The following is an 8,061-nucleotide window of genomic DNA, read 5'->3' as shown; positions in this document are numbered from 1 at the left end:
ATCCTCAAAGAGTATCATCTCTCTAATTTTTAATTCTCCAGACTATATTTGAGTCAAGCTTAGCAAACTTATCTAAAAGAAGGTTTGAATTATTAGAGGGATGACAGGGAGGAGTAGGTTGATTGAAGGCACTCAAAAGGCTCATTGAAGCCCATCTACCTTTCCCGTGAGTTCGTCTGTACTGTCACCATGGTGTTCCTGAGGGGGCGGAAGGGAGGGGGGCACCAAGTTCTCCTGACATCTGGGGCTCAACATGCATTTTAGAAGCTGAGATGGCAGTCACAAAAAGAGCTGGGTGAAACTGTATCCTAATCGAAAAAAATACTGAAGCCTGTATAGCTTTGAAGTGTAGCAGCTGTCAGGACGTGAAAAGTAGGGACACGTGGACACACGTGGGGAACGCCTCGATAGGCCTGCGAAAACAGCCTGGAGCTAAATTCCTGGGAAGAACATAAAGCTTTTGAGAATCAATATGGGTGCAGGATTTGGGCTCCATTCATTGTATTGAAGCAAAAAGTTGAATTTCACAGAATAAGGCTTCAAAATCTCATCACTTCTCTCCCCTCATCTTCCCTCTCCTTGTGCCACTCCAAGCATATTTCTGTGTGTGGCCGACGGGTGAATGGAGCAGAGATCTCAAGGTGGCCGGATGCTCCGCCCCTGGGTCTGCTATTGAAGTCCAGGATGATGTGCACAATTAGCACAAAGTATGCCTTTAGGATCAGAAGTGGGCTGTGGAGCCAGACTTGGCTTTCCACCCCAGCTCTGATCATTTTCACTCCCACCGTGGACAGATTACGTAACCTTTCTGTGCCTTAATTTCCTCTTCAGTGCAGTGGAGTTAGTGTTGCCATCTTGGAAGTAATAATGTTAACAAGATAACAAATTTTCTGCCTTTGGTCCAATGCCTGGCACTCAGCTGTAGGGATGAGATTTTAGTGTGTTATCCGAAAGTCCTTGGAAGGCAGGAGCCTTTTGTTTACGGAATGAATAGAAGGTACCAGCGGGCTCCAGAGTAACTCTCAACCTACAGCAGCTACTCTCCAGTTTAGAGGTCCAGGCCTGTGATCACCTGGCACTGAGCATTCGTACAAAGCCACAGTGCTGAGTGTGGCCATGTGTCTGATAGTAAATGGTCAGGAACACAGTACCGGCAAAGGAGGTCTCTGTGTAGAGACCCCGACATGATATTATGAACCATTTGGCAAACAGTTTACTCATTTTTAGCAATAAAATTTATCCAGAGTTATATCTGTCACGAAGCTATGGACAGCCTCATCGCGTTTTGAGGGAGTGGGTGAGATGGGGGAGAGAGGTGCGGGGGGTGGGGGGCAGGGGGAAGTTCTTCTCTCTGCTGATATTTCATTTAGTGACCTGGTAGTGGGCCCTGAGGAATAAACTCAAGGACTAAAATGAGGGACAAGGAGAATCACCTTCCAATATCCCAGGGGTGCCAGATGGAAAAGGGAGTTGATATGCTTGGGGGTGTCTAATTCCGCAAATATTCCTGCAGTGATGCCTGAGGAGCTGCTGAGGGAGAGGAAAGTCGAGATCCATACTTACAAAGCCTTCCGTTTGCTTGTGGAACCAGCTCTGGACCAAAAAGGAGAGCAAAATGGAGAGCTTAGACCAGCCCCGGGCCGGTGGTGATTTATGCAATAACTTTGTCAGATTTGACACGGCTAAATCTTTTTTAGTGAGAATAGATTTTTGTTTATGGTATTGTAATTTATGGACTCTGGAAAAGTGGGTCTATCATTGATTAGCCATGTGATTGGCAACTTCATTCAACTCTTTGAGCTTCACAGTCCTCACCTACAAAGTGGACGTAAGCCCCACAACCATACGACACACTGCACACAAACAGCAGGACAGCCCTCCTCACGGTCAGCACTCAACACCCAACAGGTCCTCTAAGTCCCTTGCATCCCCATTTCATCCCTGGCTCTTCCCCTTCACGCTCCAAGATCCTGATTGTATTTTCTTCTGCATCCCTTTGGGGTGTGGCTCCCTAATTTCCTGGTTGATAAGTATCTATGCATCTCTCACTGCTCAATGAAATGCTCCTGTCCTAACTCATGTAGCCAAAATCAGAAGTTCCTTTCTCCTGCTCTCACGGCATTGTTGACACACACCTCCTATGCTTTGTGTTAAAATTATTGTGTTTCCTTCCTGGATTCCTTGTAGGCGAGGACTGTCATTTTTGGATTTGTGTCATGGCCTCTAACGTAATGTGAGGCAGATATGAGACGCCCAGTAAGTATGTGTTAAATGAAGGGCAGAGATCAAAGAAGTACATAGTGCTGTCCCCTCCTGGGGAGAAATCTTGTCCTGCTGGAACCCTCTCCCCTTTCGATGTGGAAGACAAGACTTCATGTGTGGGTTTCCGGTAGCCAGCCCTATTTTCTACTCCGACCTTGGAGACTGTCACGTGTAAGTGACACAGACGTGTCACATTTCTGGGACAGAACTACCCATTAGGGGCCAAACTGTGTCCTCTTAGAATTCATTTGTTGAAACCCGAACCCCGAGTGCCTTGGAGTGTGACCTAATTGGGAGAGAGCATCTCTACAGAGACACTCGTTGAAATGAGGTCATTAGGGTGGGCCTAATCCAATGTGACTGGTGTCCTTATGAAAAGGGGAATTTGGATGCAGAGTGGTGCACAGGGGGCAGACGGTGTGAAGAAACACAGGAGTGACGGCCACCCACATGCCAGGGAGGGGCCTGGCCATGTCCTTCCCTCTCAGCCTCAGAAGGAAGCAGCCCTGCTGACAGTTCGATTTCGGACTCTCGACCCGCAGACTGAGAGACCGTACATTTCTGTTGTTGAAGCCCCCAGTCTGTGTTCCTTCGTTATAGTCACCTTAGCAAGCTAACGGACACCCTAACACCAGGCATTCACACTGGGAGCCTGGCGGCCTGGTCCTGGAAGCAGACGGTTCACAGCCTGAGCCAGGAGTGTTGTGTGTTCAGACAGGGCCAGTTCTCTGCCTTCAGCATTTTTTCTGCTGCAGAAGCTTCTGAGCATAGAAATGAGAACCCCTCATTTGTGCATAGGGACTAGATGTTGTCTCTTTGAGAAGGTAGTAATTGTTCACAGAATTTTTAAGTAGATTCTTACATATTTTAAATGTTGCTGTATTTAGCGTGTCTTGTGACTGTCAATAAGAAATAACATTTACAAAAGGAACAGCAGATTCCTTGTTTTGAGTTTCAAGTTGAGCAAAGCTGGAGGAAATGCCAAAATAACATGCAAATATTAATATGCCATATGTAAGGCTTCTTGGAATTTTTTTTCCCGAACTGTCAAGAGAATTTAGTCTCCCTGTCATTATTCCCGAGTGTTTATTTTATTATTTTTTAATTAGAATCTGCTCTGAATTCCATTACATGGGCAACAGTCCCCATTGGAGCTCACCGTTATTCCTTTTGTTTGTTTGCAGGAAATTTCGACTGGGTAGGGAATGATTTTACCCAGAATGCGGGCACGGGCCTCGTTATCAACCAGGCGGATGTGAGGAACAACACGAGCATCATTAAGCAACTTAAAGATGTGTTTGAGAGGGACTGGTACTCACCCTATGCCAGAAGCTTACAGCCGACCAAACAGCCAAACTGCTCCAGCCTGTTCAAACTCCAGCCCACCTCCAACAAAACTGCCACTTACAGTGCGAGTGGGAAGGTCCCCGTGAGTACATAACACGGACAAACACACTGCAGGACAGCGCGTATTTCATATTTATATATAAAGGGCCTGAGGAGAGAACCCCAATTTAATATGTCTTTTTTTAGGGAAAAAAGCACACTTATAGAAAACAATCTCTGATCTCCATGTAATATCTAACAATATCTTAGCGGGGCATACATTACATTTAAGACTTTTGTATTTGTTACTTCCGACAGAATGTCATTTTGGCTTGGAAGTTAGTTTTTACGTTTGCATACCAATTTTAAGCCTTTGATGCCTCTTTGTTTCTAGTTTTAGAACTTTTTCTGTTGACCTACCTGGTCAGTTCTTAGGACGCTTCGCATGAAGTAAGCTCTTTAACACGATTCTCAGAACTGCTCACTTAGGAGAGTGGGATTCCACCCGAAGAAGAGATCAAACCAAGTATTTATCCTTGTCAACCATCTCCAAGACCTGTACAGTCACCTAAGGGTGAAATTCTCACGCCAGCCTTCAGTACTGGTGAAAATACCCTTTCTGCGTCCTTATTCATTTTCCTCTACTACCATAGCTTTTATTTTGTATCATTTTCTCTTCTCACAAAATGTTCTTAGGATACAGTGTCTCTATATTCACCTCAACACTAGTTGCAAGTATGATAATATCTTTGGAAAGTGTATGATTTCCTCGGAATGGATACAAAATGGAAATAGCAATCTTTAATTTTCACCTTTCAACTGCATTTTTCCTGCCAAGTTGGTATTTTAAAACCACAGCCAGCAATATGTATCCTTCCTCTCAAGCTCAGAAAATTATGTAGCCACCTGCTAATATCTAGCAAGCTATTAAGTCTGCATCATGCGAATAGAGTAGTTTTTCATTTTTTTTCAGTTGATAGTATTTTAAAAGAACGATCTCTATGTGTCAGTGGATTTTAATTTCTTTAGAATCATTATGCTGTTAAGAGTATGCCAGCAAACGTTTATAGAGCTATTTAATATACCTTCTGCTATTTAATATACCAAATGCTTTTCAGAGAAATGCAATTTAAATACTGCGCTTAACATATTTTACTAAGAAACAAAAATCCTGGATTATCGTTCTATAATGTCGTTGTGTGTCACTGTTTTATATCTATACAATATATTACCCTATATTAATAGAGACTGTTGCTACACGCGAGAGAGGCATGGCCTCTTCACAGCCAGAGCAGGTGGCCCCATCTCAGGGCTGCTCCTGAGTCTCTGTGGCCTGGAATAGTCCTGTGCCCCTTGGCCTCCGGTTTCCATTGGTAATGTAGGGACAGGAAATACCTACCTCTCGAAGATGTTGTCATGGTAGGAAACATTTATAACTTGTTTTGAAATCAAAAGAAACTATATAAATGCTAAGCATTATGATATAGAATCTTTTTCTTGAAATAATCTTTGTGGTATCCTGATAAAATCAATACCAGGTTCTCCCAAAGAACCTACACAAAAAAAACATGTTCACACCTCCCAGCTGCGAATGTGGAGGAATGCAGCAATGGAGCTTGGGGTCATCATCGTGTTGTCAGTCACTTTGTCATAGATAACAGCAACGCAAAACTGGGCATCGTGCTAGGGGTCATCTTCAAGACTGGCATGTCCATGTGTTTTTGGAGCAAAGAAAAGCAATCTAAATTACTTTTTTCTATTTCTAGATTTGATTTCTCATATGCCAGGAGGAGTGAGGAAGGAATCCTTGAAGCTTCCAATGGTTTTGCTTGACATAGAATGGCTACTGTTGGTCATCTAGCAATCATATAACTTCCTTTCTTGTTGTTTCCAAGTATTGCTTTACTGGATATTTAACAAACAGTGGAGAGAGCTGGAAGACAGCTGTATTTTAAGGGTAGCATGTTTGTATGAATGACTGGGGGATTCTTAATGAAATTCATCAATAATGGCCAGCCCATAAAACTCTAAATATTTACCATATACCCAATTCTTGTTTGAGTAGGGACATTATCCAGACAATCATCTCAGTAAAGGAAAGGTGTTTTTGGTGATGGTTAAAAAAAAAAAACAGAAAAAGCAAAAGAAAGCAAGAAAAGGGGAGGCATGGAGACAAACATACCAAGTTCAATCCTGGGCAGAGAAAAGAAACCTGGTCGGAGTTCTCAAAAGACATATGAAGGGAGGAGAGATGGTTACTTTCTTGTTAGTTCCCAAGTTGTCTCCTGGGGTATTTGTCACAGCCATGGGACAGCAATATGCCTGGTGTAATGGAGCCCCTTCACTCTCACTATTTTTTGCATGTGATAGGAGAACAGAATTTTGTCCTCTGTGAAATGAGCATCATTGCCATTTCCTTCTGAGTCCCATCAAAAAAGTAGCATGAGAACCTGTGCCTGGGGTGTTTTCGCCATCCACCAGCAGCAGCAGAGCCCTGCTTGGCCCAGCAGCCCTCCTCCTCAAGGAGGTCCAGACAGTAGCTGCCAGGTGACTGACTCCAGGAGTCAGGGGGTCCATAGAAGGCAATGCTGGCCTTCTTTGGCAGCCAGGAAAATGCCCCCTGTGTAGAGAGTGTCCTAAACGGTCCATGTCTCCTAAGAGGAAATTTAATTCTGCAGAACTTTCTTTTTCCTGTGGATGCTTTACCTACCCCTCCAGAAGGAGTCTTCCTCTATTTTAGGCTGTGCAAAATAGACTACCAACTTCCATTTCCTCCACTCAAACGTCCTAGGATTTATTTCCCAGGGGATGGGGGAAGGAAAGCAAACACACTTTGAGACTATATTTTTGATTTTGGTGTGACTAACATTAACTTAGTGCCTTATTTATCCTTGAGCATTGATTTTAAACAGTGATTCACTATATGAGAATATTTCTGCTTACTGTGGAGTTCAGTACGCACTGATGGGCCTTCCAGTTGAAAACTTATATGAGTGACAGTTTTTATGCAACCTGCTCTCCTCCCAAGTCACACAACTTTGATCACCCCCAGATCAGATCACTGACACACGCTGTCAAATATCAGTACTATTGACATCTATTATACTGCCACTGTCCAGTAGCATATCAAATAATTGAATCACAGCTTATGAAACCACTGGAGAAGGCATGGAACATTCTGGGTTATGTCCAGGCTCTGTAAACTGCACACTTCGGGTACCTGAAAATAATAGGTGCGAGGCACCCTGAGAATGCCCTCACTGTCTTTAAAGGACCTTGTAAAGAGATGCTTACGGGACTTCTAGAGTCTTGTAGGATGCAGAATAAAAACTAGCTTCTTTAAAAAGTCAAAGCAGAGTCAGTGGAAGAAATGAAAGGACCGCGGAAAACTGCATCGCTTTTCCCATCCGGGCTGTGTTTATGCTGTCGATTGTCGCGTTTCTGATTTGGTTCTTAGTGAGATGGGTCTGATCACATTTTGGGTTGGTCTTACCCTTTGGAAAATGTGTTTCGTTATTGCAGTTACTGGTTTGTTAAAAGTGCCTCGCTGAACCTGGGACTGACAGAAACTCATCGCCTGCCAGCCTGTGGCTATTCTTAAGTGATTTTGATTATTTCTGAGTTTCTTGTTTGTTTTTAGAAATGTTTATGGAACTAAATTTCAAGGGAAAATAAAAATAAAAGACTATAAGGATTTCTTGATAAGATCAGACCCAGGGTCCATCTGTCTCAGGAATTCTATCCCAGAATCTGCCTTTTTATCATATATATGACCACTTGTGTGAATTTCTTTGTCCAAAATTCATTCCATTATTATTAACATTTAAGTAATGTAAAAAGCTGTCTTCACTCACAACAGAACGGTTTTCTTCTATAATGAAAGATTCTTTGCTATTGCTTATTTAAACTCAGTCCTTTAAAAACAGCCCCATATATTGTGGAAAAATGTTCAATTCTTTGGTTTTCTCTACTTATTCTCAGTGAACTAGTATACTTTATTATAAGCCTTTTGGAGGAGAAATTAAGGTAAATTGGATAAATTAATCCATTTTCAGCATTTTTCTATTTGCTGTGATTTAGCATCTTTTCTTTTCTTTTTATATGTTGGTAACCAAATAGCTATTTATCATTTTTGCCTTATTGGTTTTAAATTGGTGAAAGCTTTTCAATAATCTTTAAGTCAACCCCAGTGCATAGCTTGCCTTTCCCATTTGAGAAAATTTCCATCTTTGGCTAAATTATGAAAATATTGTTTATTTCGTTTTTTTCTTTGTTTGTTTGTTTGTTTTTTATGGTCACTAGACAGGTATTCTTCAGAACCTTCTTGAGATTGTAAAACTGAATTTTCTTATTTTTGATCCAGTTGCAGTCTTGTACTTACAGAGTTCTAAAAAAGTTACTGATCACTTATGCTCCTTTTGGCAATTTGATGAGAAAGAACTGTGACATTTAATAGGCTGTTATGCATTTTCT

General features: G+C 42.2%; 1 long non-coding RNA gene across 1 annotated transcript; it reads left to right on the top strand.

Moving 5' to 3' along the window:
* The first annotated feature begins 1,397 nt into the window (after positions 1-1,397).
* On the top strand, positions 1,398-5,719 carry LOC120619074 (uncharacterized). Its single transcript, XR_005657348.1, has 2 exons — positions 1,398-1,646; positions 3,447-5,719. It is a non-coding gene; the product is annotated as an uncharacterized LOC120619074 (long non-coding RNA).
* The last annotated feature ends 2,342 nt before the right edge of the window (positions 5,720-8,061 follow it).

This window comes from Pteropus medius, unplaced genomic scaffold, assembly GCF_902729225.1.
Source record: "Pteropus medius unplaced genomic scaffold, Ma_sr-lr_union100, whole genome shotgun sequence".
Lineage (NCBI taxonomy): Eukaryota > Metazoa > Chordata > Mammalia > Chiroptera > Pteropodidae > Pteropus > Pteropus medius.
This window is presented reverse-complemented; position numbering and strand designations above follow the sequence as displayed.